Here is a 20,305-nt window from a genome sequence, read left to right on the forward strand (position 1 = left end):
AATCCTCATGTTCTTCCTTGGTCACCCAACCTAATCTTCTCTAGTTTTCAGCCAGGGAAATAGTCATGACTTTGAATTCTGAATTCAAAGCAGTTTTTTCTGCTTCAAATCTCTGTTTCTTCATGGCACCTTCTAGCAGGAACTAGGATGCTAGTTCAGAAAACTCACAAGAAGCATGTGGACAAGATCCAGTTTCCCTTGGGAGGAAGGGAGAGAGACTTCTGTAAGATCCTGAAACACTTTACAGGCAGAGGCACTGACTTGGAAAGGTCCAGTTATTCATACCAGTCCCATAGCTATAATAAGAGCCATATAAACATTGAATTAGGGCTGAAATGGAACTGGATAAGATACGGACGTGGTTTTCCTTCTCTTTCTAGCTTCATCCTTTCCTGAGAAATTTCCAGCTTTACAATCATTCCATGGATGGTGTTTATTTCAACAAGAATGGAGATCTAGCCTCTGACTTTGATATCATGCACTGGGCAGTGTTCCCCAACAAGTCTACTGCTGGGGTCAAAGTTGGGAGAATAGAAAGAGAGGCCTCTTCAGAAGTCAACCTCTCCATCAATCCAAGTGCCATCATGTGGCCAGCATCATTCAGTCAGGTGGGTGATCCTGCTGCATTTTGGTTCTTAATTTAGAAGAAAGTTGCACGTTTATTTATCAGCTGTTATACAAGCCTGCTTAGAAATAAATCCCTCTGAATTCAATGCAGATCAGCTTCAAGGAATGGAATCCAAAGCCACAACAGACATTATGCATAATTATCTTATTTTATTTATTGATTTTCCTATTTCTTCCCTGTCACAATCCAGGCAACTCTTGGTGGATCAAACAATATATAAACACTAAAGTGGTGAGCGTTTGGGTGTGAATGAGGATGACTGGGTGGAAGGAGGGGCCCTTGCCTTGGATTGGGAGCCTGGGAGGTCCAGGTAGGGAGGTATTTTGGCCCAGAACCCCCGGGGGCTATGCGGTGGGCTACACCATCGAGGTGGTGATGGGCAGGGGACGTTATGGAGGGAGCTGGAGGGCGGGCCATCTTTGGGGAAGAAGCCCCTGGTATGTCTCACCGGTGGCGTGTTCCGGCCCTCCTGGCTCATTCCCAGGTCCTGGTCAGCAGGTTCGTAGGGGCCCTGGCTTTCGGCTGCTGCTGCTTAATGCCAGGTCGGTTAACAATAAGGCCCCCCTCATATGTGACTTGATCACTGAGGAGGGGGCAGACCTGGCATGCATTACCGAGACCTGGCTGGGCCCCGAGGGGAGGGGTGTCCCTCTCGGAAATGTGCCCGGCTGGGTTCACGGTGCGGCACCAGCCGAGATGCCAGGGCAGGGGAGGAGGGGTGGCTATTGTGATCCGGGAATCTCTAGTGGCCTTCAGGGGCATCGCTCCACAAGTTTCTGGCTGTGAAACACTGTTCATTAGGTTGGGTTCCCGCGAACAGTTGGGAGTTCTGCTATTGTACCAGCCTCCCTGCTGCGTGGCAGCCTCCCTGCCTGGGCTGCTGGAGGCCATCATGGGGCTGGCAGTGGAGTTCCCCAGGCTTATGGTTCTGGGGTACTTCAACCTGCCATCCCTGGGGCAGTCCTCGGACGTGGCTTGAGAGTTCATGGCTCCCATGGAAGCCATGGGCCTGTCGCAAATGCTGTGGGACCCAACCCGAGACAGTGGCCACATGCCAGATTTGGTTTTCTTGTCGGAGCAATGGCAAAATGATCTGAGGGGAGATTTACAGCTTTCCCCGTTGTCATGGTCAGATCACGTCCTAGTGACCCTGAGTTTCTCCTATGCCACCCCCCTCCGCAGGGAGGCAGGACCCATGCAATTGGTCTGCCCCCGACGCCTGATGGACCCGTCAGGGTTTCAGAGGGAGCTGGGGAATATTCCCATGGACCTGCTGCACAGTCCAGTGGAGGCCTTGGCTGCTGCTTGGAATAGGGAGGCAGCTGGGGCCTTGGACAGGATCACACCTATGCGACCTCTCTTGCCACTTCAGCCCCGACACTCCCCGTGGTTTACGGAGGAGTTGAGGGTGCTGAAGAGGGTCAAGAGACATCTAGAGTGCCGCTGGAGGAAAACAAAAACTGAATCCAACCGAACTCAGGTTAGAGCCACTGTTAAGGCCTACATTGTGGCAATAAGGGTGGCGAAGCACCAATACTTCTCTGCCCTTATCGCGTCCACAGAATGCCACCCAGTGGCCCTGTTTAGGATCACTAGGTCCCTCCTTGGCAAGGGGGATGTCGGGGTTCATTTGCAGGGCCATGCGGAGGAATTTTCAGAGCATCTGCAGGACAAAGTCACTCGGATTCATTCCAAGTTGGACTCCGAGCGTGGGGCAGGGTCTGGGGAGATACCAGGGGACAGTTCTTATCCAGTTATCTGGAAATAGTTTGATCCTGTTGCTCCTGAGGAAGTGGACAGGATCCTGGGGACTGTGAAGGCCACCACTTGCCAACTTGACCCATGCCCCTCCTGCCTGGTGAAAGCAGCTTGGGAGGTGACATGTGGTTGGATCCAGGCGATGGTTACTACATCCTTGCAGGAGGGAGTGTTTCCAGCTGCTTTTAAGGAGGCATTGGTGCACCCCCTCTTCAAGAAACCCTCCCTGGATACTAGTGTGCTGGACAATTTTCGTCCAGTCTCCCACCTCCCCTTTTTGGGGAAGGTGGTTGAGAAAGTGGTGGCTTCACAGCTCCAAAGAGTTCTGGAGGAAACCGATTATTTGGACCCTTTCCAGTCAGGTTTCAGGCCCGGTTATGGGACAGAAATTGCATTGGTCGTGCTTATGGATGATCTCTGGCGGGAGCGAGATGGTGGAAGTGCGACCATCCTTGCTCTCCTTGATCTCTCAGTGGCTTTCAATACCATCGACCATGGTATCCTATTGGGATGGCTCAGGGACTTGGGGGTGGGTGGCACAGTCTTGTGCCAATTCACCTCCTTTCTTCAGGGCCGATCCCAGTCGGTGTTGATAGGGAGCGAGAGATCCCATCCTCGGCCCCTCCTTTGTGGGGTGCAGCAGGGCTCGATTCTCTCTCTGCTCCTTTTCAACATCTACATGAAACCGCTGAGTGAGATCATCCACCACCATGGGATGAGGTATCATCAGTATGCTGATGATACACAATTATACATCTCCATCCAAGGTGAAGTAAGTGATGCCGTGACTGCCCTTTCTCGGTGTCTGGAGGCTGTAAGGGTCTGGATGGGGAACAACAGGCTTCGGCTGAACCCTGGTAAGATGGAGTGGCTGTGAGTTAATGGCTCCTCTGTATCCGGGACTTTGTCACTCATGCCCTTGTTATCTACCAGATAGACTACTGCAATGCACTCTACATGAGGCTACCCTTGAAGACTATCCAGAAGCTACAGCTGGTCCAGAATGCGGTGGCGCGGGCTATTTTTGGAGCCCCAAGAAGGGACCATGTAACACCGTTGCTCCATGAGCTGCATTGGGTACCAGTTTGCCTCCAGGTCCAATTCAAGGTGTTGGTTATTACCTTTAAAGCCCTACATGGCATGGGGCCAGGTTACCTAAGGGACCACCTCTCCCCTATGTCTTCAACCCATCCCACCTGATCGCACAGAGAGGGCATGCTTTGGACCCCCTCAGTAAAAGAACTCCATCTAGCAGGGTCCAGAAGGCGGGCCTTCTCTGCAGTAGCCCCCACTCTTTGGAACATTCTGCCCCCGGAGGTGCGATTGGCCCCCTCACTCCTGGCCTTCCGAAGGGCCTTGAAGACCTGGTTCTGCCACTTGGCCTGGGGTGGGGAGGGAATACTTCAAGCAGGAGGATGGCTAGCCCCATAGTGGCCAGCTCTCCGCAGCCTGATTTTCCATCTTCTTGGATCTTCCTTTTTTTAGTATTGTTTTAAATTTTGGATGTATTATGTGCTTTAGATATATTTATAGTTTTATTGTTTTCTGTAAGTCGCCCGGAGTCCCCTATTGTGGGGGAGATGGGCAGGGGAGAAATCCAATTAATAATAATAATAGTAATAATAGTAATAATAATAATAATAATACACAGTGAATCTTAAGACACAGTAAACAATTTAAAACAAAATAAAATAAAGTCAGAGTAAACTAAGGTAAAAAAATATATAAAAGTAATAACAGTAAGAAATAACAATATAGCAAACTTAACGATAAAACATGGCTAAAATCTCCCAGGCCTGTTAGAACTCTCTCCGGATCTGGTTGGTTTTCTGCAACCTCCATAATGCCATCCACAATAAGACTATATCAATACATTTTATCAGCAGCATGCATAGGATACTAATGGTGTGACAGCTACCTCACTGATGTGTAGAGTGCAAGAAGTCCTAGTCCAGAGCATAGCCAGGGAGGTATTTACTGTGATCCAGTTTAGACAAGCCTCTCGTATGTTGCATTCTCACTTGGTCTTCACATGCAGGAAGACTATCTGTATCATGGGCTGCTTTTCCTAGACTAGTCCCCAAATTTGTTGTCTTTCATAACTCTTCGTTCCTCAACAGGACTTTAAAAAAAAGTCCATGGAAGACTGCAAGGACTTCAGTGATAGATTTCCTAGTATCCACCTCACTAAACATATATCATTGTTAGCAAAAGATACCTGAAGATACCATAACAGAGAGCTGAAGAAACCCGTCCAAAGGAGCACTTGTTCCTTATACATGTAGTCCTCACTTATTTATTTATTTACTTATTTAATTTAATTTAATTTTATTTATATTTCAAATCTGTCAATGCCGGTCTCACTACGGAGTGATTCTGGGCGGTTTACAGCAAAGACAGAATAAGCATTAACTAAAATAGATAAATATTAATTAATTAATTAAAATATGATAAAAACAAACTTCCTATCTGATATTTCCAAGAGGCTGATGTTAATTAGGTGTTAATAAACTCAGGAAGCATCATCAAGGTACCAGCCATCCCCAGGGATGATTGTATCTTTCCTTGCCCCACACAAGCTGGCAGAGCCAAGTCTTCAATTCCATCCAAAAAATTGGGAGGTAGGAGCCTGCCTCACCTCTCGGGGTAGAGTATTCCATAGGGCAGGGGCAACAGCAGAGAAGGGTCTCCTCCTAGGACCTGCCAGTCGACGTTCTCTCACTGACTGTATCCACAACATGCCTTCTCTGCTGGACTGGGTGGGACGGGTCAATGTAATGGGGGTGAGACGGTCCCTCAGGTAACATGGACCCATGCCATGTAGGGATTGAAAGGAGATAACCAACACTTTGAATTAGACCCAGAAAGAAACTGGAACCCAATGCAGCTTCCACAGCATAAGTGTTACATGAGTCATCCTTGGGTCACCCAAGATTGCCCATACAGCTGCATTTTGAACCAGCTGTAGCTTCAGGGTACTCCTCAAGGATAGCCCCATGTAGAGCACATTGCAATAGTCTAAACGAGAGGTGACCAGGGCATGAGTGACAGACCAGAGGGTCTCCTGATCCAGAAAGGGGTGTAACTGGTGCACAACACGAACTTGCACAAAGGCCCTCTTGGCCATGGCTGCCATTTGCTCCTCAAGCAGGAGTCATGAGTCTAGGAGAACCCCCAGATTACATTCTGGATCTGTCTGGGGCTGTGCAACCCCATCAAGAACCAAAGATGGTAAACCCCCAGATACAGAGGAACCTCCAATCCACAGCCACTCTATCTTACCAGGGTTCAGCTGAAGCCTGTTTTTCCCCATCCAGACCCCTACAGCCTCCAAGCACTGCAAAAGACAGCATCACTCAAATCACCCAGGTTGGAGATGTATAATTGGGTATCATATGCATATTGATGATACCTCATCCCATGGTAGTGGATGATCTCACCCAGTGGTTTCATGTAGATGTTAAAAAGGAGCAGAGAGAGTAACAAACCCTGAGGTACCCCACAACAGAGGGGCCATGGGCTGGACCTCATGCTCCCAGTCAACACCGATAGGTACTGATCTTGGAAGAAGGAAGTGAACTAGCACAAAACCATGCTGTCCACTCCCAACTCCCTAAGTTGGCCCCAGAGGATACCATGGTCGATACCTCTCTTTATCCATCAAGCCCAACACTCCCTGTGGTTTACGGAGGTATCGAAAGCTGCTGAGAGGTCAAGAAGAGAGAAAATAGATGCACAACTCCCATCCCGCTCCCGCCAGAGATCATCCACGAGTGTGACCAATGCTGTTTCCATCCCATATCCAGGCCTAAAACTTGGCTGAAAAGGGTCCATATAATCCATTTCATCCAGTTTCCCCTGGAGCTGCAATGCCACCACCTTCTCCACTACCTTCCCTAAAAGGGGGAGGTGGGAGACTGGATGAAAATTGTCCAGCACAGTGGGATACAGGGATGGTTTCTTGAGGAGGGCATGCACCAGTGCCTCCTTAAAGGCCACTGGAAACACCCCCTTCCTCAAGGAAGAATTCACCATCACCTGGACCCACCCACATGTCACCTTCCAAGCGGCCTTGACCAGCCAGGAGGGGCATGGGTCTAGTTGACAAGTGGTGGCATTAACAGTCTGGAGGACCCTGTCCGCTTCCTCGGGTCCAACAGGATCAAACTGTTCCCAGATAACAGGGTAAGTCCATACCCTAGATATCTCCATAGGCCATGCCCCACACTTGGAATCCAGCTGGGAATGGATCTGAGCAATTTTATCCTCCAGATGCCCAGCAAACTCCTCTGCATGGCCCTGTAAATGGGCTACTGGGCCCTCCTTTCCCAAAAGGGCTCAGGTGTTCTTAAACAGGGCCGCCAGGTAGCATTCTGCAGATGCAATAAGAGCAGAGAAACATTGATGCCACAAGGTAGGCCTTAATAGCAGCTCTCTAGATGGTCCTTATTTTCCTCCAGTGGTGCTCTAGATGTCTCTTAATCCTTCTCAAGACTCTCAATTCCTCCGTAAACCACAGGGAGTGTTGGGCTTGATGGATAAAGAGAGGTTGCATGGGTGCAATCTTATCAAGGGCCTCAGCCACCTTCCTATTCCAGGCAGTGGAAGCAGATCCTTGGGTATAACCCCCAGCTTCCTTTGGAACCCAATTGGGTACATCAGTTGCTGGGGTCAGACCAATTGAAGAGTGGCCATGAACTCCCGGACTGCCTCTGAGGCACGTCCCAGGGATGGCAAATTGAAGTCCCCCAGAACCATAAGTCTGGGGATGTCAGGTTCAGCCCAAGAAACTCCACGAGACAGTTCTGGAATTGCTTAGTTACTTTATTAGCTTACACCTTCTAGACAGAATCTCGCCAGACTAACTCTAACTCCCAATGTCTGCACCTAAACACTACGAATTCCTTAGGGTAGTGCCAGTCTCATTCTCTTTGCTTTCACACGCTTAGGCTGTGGGCTGAGGAGATGCTTCTCCCCATGACCTTGAACCTCCTCATCCTCCATCACAGCGGAACTCCACCGCTAGCCCCGAGACAGCCTCCAGCAGCTCAGGCAGGGAGGTTGCTACGCAGCAGGGAGGCTGGTACAGCAGCAACAATCCCGACTGTTCTTACAAGCCCAGCTTCAGGAACAGGGTCTCACAACCGACCTCTTGTGGAGCAGAGCCCCTGAAGGTCAACAGAGATTCCCAGATGACAATTGCTACTCCTTCTCCCCTACCCTGGGGTCTCAGCTGGTGCCAAACCATAAACCCAGCTGGGCACACTTCCAAAAGGGGGACTCTCCTTTGGGCCCAGCCAGGTCTCATGATACATGAGAGGTCAGCCCGCTCCTCAGTGATCAAATCACATATGGGGGGGGGGCTTGTTATTAACTTATCTGGCATTAAGAAGCAGCACCCAAAAGCCAGGGCCTCCACAGGTCTGCTGTCCAGGGCCTGGGTCTGAGTCCACAGGGCCAGAACACACCACTGGTAGTAGACACAGAGGGCATCTTCCCCAAGAGCAGCCTGCCTTCTCACTCCCATCATAACACTCCCTCCCCATTACCACCTGAATAGGATGACCCGCCCTAAACCCCCCAGGGCCTCCAATTCCCCCCAATCCCAGGCCTCTGATTTCCCTAATTAGGGGACCCTCCATCCAAACATATAGTAAAAATCACCCAATCAATCAAATCAGTCAATCAGGGTGGTGGTGAGCTCCCTGGCACTCCAGCTCCCACTCTCGGCACCATAGGAGCCTTACTCCTTAGCCCCTTTGCACACCATGCCCCCCACACCAACCTCTCTCACTAGTTGGTAGGGGAAAACACTCACACACTCACCCACACATTCCCACATCCACCCATGGACTCCCTTGCTATCTGTCACCCTAGGGAGAGAGACCCAGCTAACATCTACTGGAGGGACCCCAACATTCAATCTGGAATTGAACCTGCCAGCTTCCAAGTCCTTCAGGTCCCCCCAGAGGGCCAGAGCAGCTGTTCGGGTGCCAGATGCCAAGCTGGTTATTAGGGCAATCTCCAGGCCTCAGTCCTTTGCCACCAGTCCCACTCAGACCACTCTAGCTGCAACTGGGGTCACTGCTAGTGCTCCTGTACCAGTCCTGCCAATTTTCAGGCCCTGTGCACTTAACAATCACTTGTTCAGTAACTGTTCAAAGTTACACTGGCGCTGAGCCAGTGGGACTTATGTAGTTGCAGCCATTGCAGAGGCCCCGCAGTCACGTGATCATGATTCGGGCACTTGGCAACTAGCTTGCAATTATGATGTTGCAGCATCCTGCGGTGTGATGGAGGACTTGGACGAAGAGGTTCAGGGTCACGGGGAGAAATATTTCCTCAGCCCACAGCCTGAGCGTGAGAAAGAGAAGAGGATGAGACTGGCACTACCCTAAGGAATTCCTAGTGTTTAGTTGAAGACTTCGGGAGTTAGAGTCAGAAACATCAATCTGACATCAATCTGCTCTTCAAGTAGGAGCTGTGAGTCCAGGGGGACCCCCAGATTGTACACTGGGTCTGTCTGGGGCTTCAGCACCAAAGATGGCATAGTCCTAGATCCAGCAGGTCCCAAAACCCAAAGCCACTCAGTCTTGCCAAGGTTCAGTTGAAGCCTGTTGTTCCCCATCCAGACCCTCACAGTCTCTAGGCTGTGTTCTTGCTCATCCGAGGTTGTATTTACCTACTTTTGAGAATGGCTAAGGACCAGATGAGTTTATTATGTCCTGATACGTAAAACCATAAAACTCAAATGGGATGTACTTTCTTTTTCACATGACTGTACATGCCAGCTCAGCCCTCTCATCAGTGATTAAATCACTAATGAGGGAGGACTTATTACAGACTGACCTGGCATTGAGAAACAGCAGCCAAAAGCCAGGGCCTCTGAAAGTCTGCTGACAGGGCACCAGGACTGAGACCAAGGAGCTGGAACACAAAACCTGTAGAAGGTCATGGTCCCACGGTCCCTCAGAATGGCTTGCTCCCTGTCTCCCACCATATCTCCCCATGCCTCTCCCACTGTAATACTATGGTCCACCCCCATCCTCGCAACAGCAACCGCATCTCCAAACGCAGGCCCCTGATTCCCAAGACTGGGAATCTCCTCTCCAGCCAACCCTGGGAGGGGAAGCCAGGCATACCAAGGCACTTTAGCTTCACTAGTTCTCACCACCATAACAGTACTCAACAACCACCTCCCCACTTTACTACAACACACTTACATGCACTGGCACTCACAGGCACCCCTCCCATGCTGCTCCCACCCGCTGGTAGAAGGCTCCCTTGCCATTCACCCCACATCAATTCCTCCTCTGGCCCTCACCCAGAAGAAGGGGTCAATCTTCAGGCCACAGTGGGAAACCCACAGTCCAAAAATCAGGCACGTAACCATCACATGGAAGCCACATTGTTTCTTCCTCCTTGGGGCTACCAGGAGGGAAAGCAAAAAAGCCTCCATGGGGAATAGGGTCCACAGCAGCCTGCCACTCCACTCCACTCCACTGCATGTGCACGTGCACACACACACACACACACTGCCTGGTCACCAACCACACCTCCAAAGCCCCAACATCCAGCAACAGAGAACTGACAGTGCAGGAAAGGACCACTTCCAACAACCGCCGTTGAGTGCACAAACACCTCTGAGTCCACACGCACAGTTGGTAAGGCAGCTGTGGCAGGAGAACAAAAGCAGCCCATTCTCCAGTGTGACGTGTCTTCCAGCCCACTCCTCCAGGGAACAAAACAGTCCTCCAGTGCAGACCAAACAGGTCTTCAAAGAGCAGCCTAAGCTGAACCAAGAAAACTACCACCAGGTTAAAAAAAACTGCCACGAAGTGCACAGACGTGCCAAATGCAGTCAGCTCGGTAGGCATGGCCAGCACCACAAAACAGCAAGCACAGCCACCCTCCAAAATTGTCCATCCTCCGGTCTGCTTCTCCACCCTGAACAAGTCCAAAATAGTCCAAGCAGGTCCAAAAGTCCAGCTCCTACGCAGGTAAACACCACCCCCAAAACATCCCTCAACACACCACAGCATACAATCATGAGGACAGCTCGTCCATGGCTCCTGCTGTGTCTGCTATTTTACCGGAAATTGATCATGCCTTCATCTTGCAGCCTAGGGCACAAAAGTGCACGGCTAAAGCAAGTTCCGCTGTATGTGCTGCTTTCATTGATTTTAGATTTGCCTTTAATTCAGTATCAAGTTACGCTATGGGGTAAACTTATCAATTCTACATTAGACAGATGGCTATTGCTATATAAGTTTCATAGAAATGCCTATTCAAAATCCCATTTAGTTCACAAGGTCATTTAACTAAAAAAGTTACTTTGCTGGGAGGGATTAGGCAGGGTATATATTGGCACCACAACTTTTGAACTTTTGTATCACTTCCTTGATTGCATTGCTCCTTCTTTATTGCTGCACACCTACGGTTAAAAGGATTTGGTCTTTCCTCTTGATCACATGCAGCTATTTTAAATTCAGAATGTAGTGTACTAATACAACATTCTCCCAGATTCCAATTTTGAGTTTTTAGTAGAGTCATTGCTTCAGTTGTGAATAATATTAAGATTTCAGATTTAGGATTAATATATTTTTGTTAGAATATTATCTAGTCACATTGAAGATGTCCCCTGAGCTGAAGTTCTGTGGTGTGTTCATTTCTTTGGTTGGTTGGTTTGATTTCCTCTCTTTTGTGCTGGTGATTGACTGAAATAAAGATGGGATTGAATGTTTCTCTGGCTGCTTTTTATGTTCAGAAGGTGCCCCTTTCTAGATGCACAGAAAGCTGTCTCCCAGGATACACCAAACTCAAAAGAGAAGGAGAGCCGGTCTGCTGTTACGACTGTTCTCCTTGTATGGAAGGAACAATCTCCACGGAGGAAGGTAAGTAGACCAGGAGTAAAGAAAGGACTTGAGGATGCAATCAGAATTCATTCTTGCTCTTCTGGGCAACATCTGTTAAAGGTGTTTTCTTTCCCGCTAGTTGTATACCTAATTACTAGCATCTTTTCCTCAATTCCACAAAGCAAAATGAAACAAGTTGTTTGAAGCAGCCAGAAAAATGTTCAAGGACCTTGGACCCCCATTCAGTGATGCATGATGGTATGGCCGTGCAAAGTGAAATAATGAAACATGGCTGAAAACTCTTGATCTGTTGCATTCTTGCCTAGTTTCAGAAAAGAAGACAAGTCTCATTGGCTTTTGGCTTTTAAAAGAATGGTTGTTTTTAATTCATCTTGGGATCTCACAAATGTCTACAGACAGAAGGTCTGATTCTCCCTGGAAATGTGAAAAGTTGGTTCCCTTAAATATCTCTGGACAGAAATATTGAATTACTCCCGGGAAATGTGAGTATAGTTCTGATGTGGACTTCACTGGTGGGCAGTGGAACTATATCTGGAACAAGTTACTTCTTCTAGCCACAGTTCAAGCTCCATCTTTCACTGGCATACCAAGCGTCACACACTAAAAATAAAAGAGACTTCTCCCCATGTCTTCAATAATATCCTTATTCAATTATACATATTCAAAGTTTTCTAGCAACCTTTTGAGAAGCTTTGAGAGCCCAATTCCAGGCTTTCAGGGAAAGCCTAAAACCAAAAGGATCTAGTCCTAAGGTCAATATTATGGTTCTGAGACCAAGGCTGCAGTTTTAGTGAGTTGAAGCCTGCAGCTTCATAACAAATGGGATCTTTGCCTACTTTACAGAATAGCATGGTGCAAATCCTTCAGAAGAGATGCTTCAGTAGGACATGTAACGCATCTCTAATTGAATAACTTAGAAGCCACATCTTTTCCAGGCTCACACAGCTGCTTTGAAAGCTCCTCTGGCTATCACTGCATGCATGTACAAGACTGGGAAAAGAGGCAGCTGTTGTGATGATTCCAAAAGCGAGTTGCATGTTATTCCTTAGTCTTCTGTAGCTCCCGTTTGAAAGGATTTGCACAGACCCATTGCAGAAGATTTGCAGAAATCAGATGGCAATATTTCACACAGCCTCATGGAGGGATGGCAGGATAAAGTATAAAACAGCAACTACAGTTACACCTCCCTTAACGACTGCCCTGTTTAGCAACTGTTCAAAGTTAAGAGTGCTGAAAAAGTAACTTTACAGCCAGTCCTCACACTAATGACCATTGCAGCATCCCCACAGTCATGTGATTGACATTCGGGCACTTTGCAACCAGCGAGCTATAATGACTGTCGCAATGTGCCACAGTCACATGATCACCATTTGCACATTTCACAACCGGCTTCTGAGAAGCAGAATCAGTGGAGAAGCTGGTAGTGAAATCACAAGTCGTGGTCATGTGGTGTCTTGCTTAATGACCCGCAGTGATTCGCTTAACGACTGTGGCAGAAATGAGGTTGTTAGCCCGCTACGGTGAGGGTATGGTTCTCTCCTTGGTAGTTCCTTGATTACGCTATTGTTTTTTCTGCTTAATTGTTTGTTTGGTGTTTGTGCAGAACACTAGCAGAACGCATCCATGAAACCCAACTAGCACTCAGAAAACATGATGAAAACTCCTTAATCTCACAACACATGGAAAGACTCAACCACAGTTTTAACTGGGAAAGTGTTAGCATCTTAGACCAGTCCAAATCCAAAACTACTAGGGAATTCTTAGAAGCTTGGCATTCAGACAAATCAGCCATCGACCGACAGAGATAAACCACATTTACACACCATTCAAAAGACACAATAAAAAAGCTAAGAAGAAAACAAAAGACCAGAACACACCCTCTGCAACAGCCAACACCCAGATAAGCAGGGATTAACACCAGACAAACAAGCAAAAAACAAGACCCTAATCAAGAATCTACCAAGGACGAAGCCACACCCCCACCAACAATGGCAGAGCAAGCTACTGTATATAAACAGGGAGCAAACCCAACACTCTCTTGCACTGATGATGTTACCTAGTTGGCTGATGAAGTGTCTGCAAGCAAACACCGAAGCTCTGAGAGCACCAAGGACTCCATGGGAAAAACATTATTTAATTAACCTAAGAAGCAAATCAAGTTAACTCCTGGCAATTTCAGTTTCATACGGCTCATACAATTTTCTGATAAGAATATGTAAATAGTTAGCTAGTGCCTCTTTCCAAGACATTTTTCAACTTCCCAGACTAGCCTACAGCCTTGGGTTTTTTCTTTGTTTCTTTGTTTTGTTTTTCTGTCAGTCTCCCATTTATGTATTGATCTCACCTGTCTCCGCTTGGCTTCTGAACCAAGACAGCAGCGAACTGCTTCCATCTACTGAAGCAACTAAAGTCATGCTTTTCTTTCTCTCACAAAGTGGTTGCGCTAAACAAGAACCTTGTTTCTTCACAGTGTCAGTATTATCTATTTTATGAGACCTTCTAAACTCTCTGCAAAGACGGTCTCAGGTCTGCAAGCACTTTTGTATGGTAATATTGAGATCTTGCCTGTGTAAGGTCAGAACAATGGCCCATCTGGCCAAGCACAATGCTCCTTGGGTTGGCCAATGTGAGGCCCATGGTAGGATTCAAAGACAATTACCTGCTTCTCTTTCAGCTTTCAGTTCATATCCAGCTGCATGTCCCATAGCACCGCCTAACTATTGCCCATTGATCATTTGTCCTGCATGAATTATCTCTCATCTTTTTGGGAACCATCTAAGGCCCTAGCCAAATACTGCAGAATGTGGGTCTCACCTCTCCTCTTCTCTTCTAGCAAACCAGCTTTCACCTGATTGATGAATATATGTCATAAAGATCTTTTTGACTCCTAGCGACTACAGAGATAGAGTATCTCCAAGATTAAACACTCACATCATCACCTCAAAAAACATAATCCCAATCATTGATTTAAATTGGATTGTCCATGATGTTATGGCCACAGGTATTGCTAGACACTAGCTAAACAACAAGGGCTTGTGTTTTTCAGATGCATCCAGTTGCAGCCAATGTCCACATGACCAGCATTCCAATAAGAAGCAAGATCAATGTGTCCCAAAAATTATCAGCTTCCTATCCTATGAAGAAATCTTGGGTCTCATCCTGGCTTCCTTGGCCCTTGCTTTCTCCCTAACCACCAGCTTCATCTTGGGAATCTTCATTAAATACCGAGAAACTCCCATCGTCAAAGCCAACAACCGGGACCTCACCTACACTCTCCTGGTTTCCCTCCTCCTTTCCTTCTTGACCTCCCTTCTATTCATTGGTTGCCCCAGGAAGGTGACCTGCCTCCTTCGACAAACCACCTTCAGTGTTGTATTCTCAGTGGCTGTGTCTTCTTTGCTGGCCAAGACTTTCACGGTGGTGGTGGCATTTCAGGCCACAAAGCCAGAAGTAGAATGAGGAAATGGCTGGGGAAGACTCTGGCTAACTCCATTGTTGTGTCCTGCTCTGGGACTCAGGTGGGCATCTGCATGATATGGCTGGGAATCTCCCCCCCATTCCCAGACTCTGACATGCATTCCCAACCAGGGTACATCCTGTTGCAATGTAATGAAGGCTCAGTCATCATGTTCTACACTGCACTAGGCTACATGGGCTTTCTGGCTGCCATCTGCTTCTTGGTGGCTTTCCTAGCCCGAAAGCTGCCAGGGAGCTTCAATGAAGCCAAGTGGATCACCTTCAGCATGTTAGTTTTCTGCAGCGTCTGGGTCTCCTTTGTCCCCACCTACCTGAGCACCAAAGGGAAATACATGGTAGCCGTGCAGATCTTCTCCATCCTGGCCTCCACCCTGGGCTTACTGGGCTGCATCTTTATCCCCAAATGCTACATCATCATACTGAGAGCTGACAGAAACACAAAGCAGCAGTTAATGATATGAAACAGTAAGGAAACCAGATTTTGGTCCCTTTTTTTCAATTATTTATTGGTAATTTTAAAAAAAAAAAAAGCTTATAATTACACTCCTTTTTATGTGTTCTAAGAAACCTCTCTTCCTTTCATGTGAATTTTGAATGATAACGATTAAATAATGAAACAAAAATAGCATTGGATCTTCTTTTTTAAAATAATTACATTCTTTGTTCCCTCTGCCTCTGATATCAGGTGGGATTAGAATGATAAACCTTGACATTAATCATTTTTCTGAAACCAGGTCAGATAACATATCCCCACAGCAGATAAAATGTTCCTCATCACCTTTTGGTATTATGCTCTGGGCTTATTTATTAGGCCTTTGTAGCAATTTGCATTTTTTTCCTCCTCCTTGAATAGATTGACACCAACCTGATCAATCATATCTACTACTGTGGGCAATAAACCCTTAGAAGAAATGGAGTAGCACTCATACTCAATAAGAGAGTGGGAAAGGCAGTAATGCGGTACAACCTCAAAAACAACAGAATGATCTCAGTGTGAATCCAAGGCAAACCATTCAACATCACAGTAATCCAAGTCTATGCCCCAACCACTGAGGCCAAAGAAGCTGAAGTTGACCGATTCTATGAAGACCTACAACACCTTCTACAACTAGCACCAAAAAAAAGATGTCCTTTTCATCATGGGGGATTAGAATGCTAAAGTAGGAAGTAAGGAATAATCGGAATAACAAGCAAGTTTGGCCTTGGAGTACAAAATGAAGCAGGGCAAAAGTTAATAGAGTTCTTCTGTCAAGAGAACAAGCTGGTCATAGCAAACACTTTTTTCCAACAACACAAGAGACGACTCTACACATGGACATCACCAGATGGTCAATACCGAAACCAGATTGATTATATACTTTGCAGCCAAAGATGGAGAAGCTCTATATAGACAGCAAAAACAAGACCAGGAGCTGACTGTGGCTCAGATCATGAGCTGCTTACTGCAAAATTTAGGCTTAAATTGAAGAACGTAGACCACTTGGGTATGACTTAGATCATATTCCTTGTGAGTACACAGTGAAGGTGATGAATAGATCTAAGGGATTTGATTTGATAGACAGAGTGCCTGAAGAACTATGGACAGAGGTCCGTAACATTGTACAGGAGGCAGCAACTAAAACCATCCCAAAGAAAAAGAAATGCAAGAAAGCAAAATGGCTGTTTGATGAGGCTTTACAAAGAGCTGTAGAAAGAAGGAATGTGAAAAGCAAGGGTGAAAGGAAAAGATATAAGCAACTGAATGCAGATTTCCAGAGAATAGCAAGGAGGGATAAGAAGGCCTTCTTAAATGAACAATGCAAAGAAATCGAGGAAAACAATAAAATGGGGAAGACTAGAGATCTCTTCAAGAAAATTGGAGATATCAAAGGAACGCTTATTTATTTATTTTATTTTATTTTATTTTATTTATTTTATTGGATTTCTCCGCTGCCCATCTCCCCCACAATAGGAGAAACGTTTAGTGCAAAGATGGGTATGATAAAAGACAAAAAAGGCAGGGACCTAACAGAAGCAGAAGAGATTAAGAAGAAGTGGCAAGGTTACACAGAACTCTACTAGAAAGATCTTAATGTCCCTGATGTCCATGCTGGTGTGATCACTGACCTAGAGTCGGACATCCTAGAGAGTGAAGTCAAGTGGGCCTTAGGAACCATTGCTAACAACGAAGCTAGCAGAGATGACAGTATTCCAGCTGAGTTATTTAAAATACTAAAAGATGATGCTGTTAAAGTGCTGCACTCAATATGCCAGCAAGTTTGGAAAACGCAACAGTGGCCACAGGATTGGAAAAGGTCAGTTTACGTTCCAATTCCAAAGAAGGGGAATGCCAAAGAATGCTCAGACTATCACACAATTGCGCTCATTTCACATGCTAGCAAGGTTATGCTCAAAATCCTACAAGCTAGGCTTCAGCAGTACGTGAACCGAGAACTACCGGATGTACAAGCTGGGTTTCGAAGAGGCAGAGGAACTAGAGATTAAATTGCCAATATTCACTGGACCATGGAGAAAGCATGAGAGTTCCAGAAAAACATCTACTTCTGCTTCACTGACTATGCAAAAGCCTTCAATTGTGTGGATCACAACAAACTGTGGCAAATTCTTAGAGATGGGGGTACCAGACAACCTTACCTATCTACCTGAGAAATCTGTATGCGGGCCAAGAAGCAGCAGTTAGAACCAGTCATGGAACAACCGATTGGTTCAAAATAGGGAAAGGAGTATGACAAGGCTGTATACTGTCACCCTGCTTATTTAACTTATATGCAGAGTACATCATGAGAAATGCCAGGCTGGAAGAATCACAGGCCAGAATTAAGATTGCAGGGAGAAACATCAACAACCTCAGATATGCAGACGATACCACCCTAATGGCAGAAAGTGAAGAAGGACTAAAGAGCCTCTTGATGAGGGTGAAAGAGGAGAGTGCGAAAGCTGGCTTGAAACTCAACATTAAAAAAACTAAGATCATGGCATCTGGACCCATCAATTCCTGGCAAATAGAAGGAGTAGAAATGGAAGCAGTAACAGACTTCATTTATTTGGGCTCCAAGATCACCGCAGACGGAGATTGCAGCCATGAAATTAAAAGACGCTTGCTCCTTGGGAGGAAAGCTATGGCAAGCCTAGATAGCATATTAAAAAGCAGAGACGTCACCTTGCCGACAAAGATCCGCATAGTCAAAGCTATAGTTTTTCCAGTAGTAATGTATGGCTGTGAGAGCTGGACCATAAAGAAGGCTGAGCACCGAAGAATTGATGCCTTTGAATTGTGGTGCTGGAGAAGACTCTTAAGAGTCCCCTGGACTGCTAGAAGGTCAAACTAGCCAATCTAGGAGGTCAAACCAGTCAATTCATAATGAAGCTCAAGCTCAGATACTTTGGTCACCTAATGCAAAGAGAGGACCCTTTGGAAAAGACCCTGCTGGGAAATGCTGGGAAACATTGAAGGCAAAAGGAGAAGGGGACGGCATAGGATGAGATGGTTAGATGGCATCACTAAAGCAATAAGCATGAAACTGAGCCAACTCAGGGAGACAGTGAGGGACAGGAAGGCCTGGCGCAATATGGTTCATGAGGTCACGAAGAGTCGGACACGACTTAACGACTGAACAACAACAACCTGACAATCAAGGGAGAAAAGCAAAGTTTAAAGGGAAAGAAAGGACTTCATGATTCAGGCAGTTTCCGAAGCCCAAAGGGAGACACCAGACAGAGATGAGGGAAGGACAGTAAGCATCCTGCTGAATAAGACGTCATGAGAGAATGCGCACCTCCCTTCCTGCAGGGAAAGCACCATCTTTTCTTCCACCTTTTCTGCAAATCCTGAGAGCAGCAGCAGATTTCCAGACATTGCTGTTCTGCCCTCAGAAGCTCAGCTGAGACCAGCTGCACAGGTCAAACTCTGCCACATGATGCTGACTCTAAAAAAAACACACTATATAATCAAAAACATCACAACAATGTCCAGGGAATTTCCATCAAATCTTATCCTCATAAACATAAACAATGCTATTTCTTCTCCATTTTGTAAAGCAGAAGATGTTGTAACAGGGCCTCTAAAGGGTCATCCAGAAAGTATCTCTTTACTGAGCTGGATGCAGCTATTCTGGGTTACCTGCCCTGCATTTAGGATGATGGGCTCATCAGCACTAACATAGAGTTCCCTCAGGAGAGTTAATGAGGGTTCAGCTGATTTAATGTATTACAGCCTTTAAAATTTAACATACTACAACCTTTAACCGTCTCAAAATAAGTTTCTTAAGTAAAGGGCAGTCAAACTTTCCTGAATTCTTCGCCTCTTGACTCTTAAACTGGAACTGTCTCTATGAGTAATACAAAAATATTTTCTCCAGCTGCGCATCTGTGCTGCCACAATGATTCCCAATTCTCCTTCTAATTATCAGAACCATGGTGATGGTGACAAAGCTTCAGAGATTTCATCACCATCATCACAGGTCATTTTTGAATCCACTGTGATAAATATTTGCTAAAACCTCATATATAAAACCTGAACATCACTGAGCCATAATTATCTCCTGCTTTGCTGAGAGCAAAAGGTGCTTTTCATTTAAGGAAAGGCCACGCTATTCTGACATTACCAGTTGTGGTTTCCAAATTTGGTGCCAAGCTGGACCATCTTCATTGCAGAGAAATTCTTCAGTGCAGCTGTACTGTCTGTTCATAGTTTTTCCTCATAATTAGGCAGCTCTGGGACCAAGGAAGAGCTGTCTTTGCCTGAAAGAGAATTCTAGCAAAGAGCACCATCATGGTATCTCAAGGGCTGCTGTTCCTGCTTCTGCTAGTGTCCCATTTTCCCTCTGAGAAGCTGGTGAAGAAATGTCCATTGAATGTGATAATTGAGGGAAACTACAAGTACAATTTCAACAAGCCAGGAGGCTACCTGATCAGTGGAATCATCTCTACAACTCATACTATATTTCAACAATATGAGTTCTTCAAGCCTCCAAGACATATATTTATGGGGTAATTATTATAGGGCCTCTGGTGATTGATTTTTCCCTCTCCAATGTCTTTTTAATACAGAGTAATTCCCATTTCCCAATTCCTGGCCTTTTTCAACCAGCCTATTCTTTTTCTTCCAAATTTTCTTAAGTAAAATTCATTTTGGATGCTTTAAAACTTGAAGGGTTTCTTTTGAGTTCTTCAACAAGGACAAGCATCAACACCTGATGCGTCCCAGTTTCTAAAAGGAACACCTTTATTTTCTACTCAAGGAGAAATGACTCTATGGGTATGCCATGTGCTAAGATTATGACAGATAAATAACCCCCTGATTTGGAAGCAGATATTTCTGAATTCAATTCATATAATTGCCAAGGAAAGGGGATTTCTCATATATGCAGATTAAAGGTCGGGGAAATCTTCTGCTGCCTGAATGACAATAAATTTGTCAAAAATCATCTCCTGTGTTCCAGAATCCAGTGTTAGAAAGTACCGTAAAACAGATGGTATCAATATCATTAATTCATTGGGCATTTCTTAGTTCTATTGATATGCTTCAAGAATTATACATTAATGAAAAACAGTTAAAACAATAGCA

The 20,305-nt window shown here is 46.0% G+C and overlaps 1 pseudogene; it reads left to right on the forward strand.

Moving 5' to 3' along the window:
- The first annotated feature begins 1,159 nt into the window (after positions 1–1,159).
- LOC148214096 (uncharacterized) lies at positions 1,160–19,732 on the forward strand (annotated as a pseudogene).
- The last annotated feature ends 573 nt before the right edge of the window (positions 19,733–20,305 follow it).

This window comes from Python bivittatus, unplaced genomic scaffold (genome assembly GCF_059951505.1).
Source record: "Python bivittatus isolate LINGU-HERP-01145 unplaced genomic scaffold, Pbiv_v1 ctg000750_np1212, whole genome shotgun sequence".
Classification (NCBI taxonomy): domain Eukaryota; kingdom Metazoa; phylum Chordata; class Lepidosauria; order Squamata; family Pythonidae; genus Python; species Python bivittatus.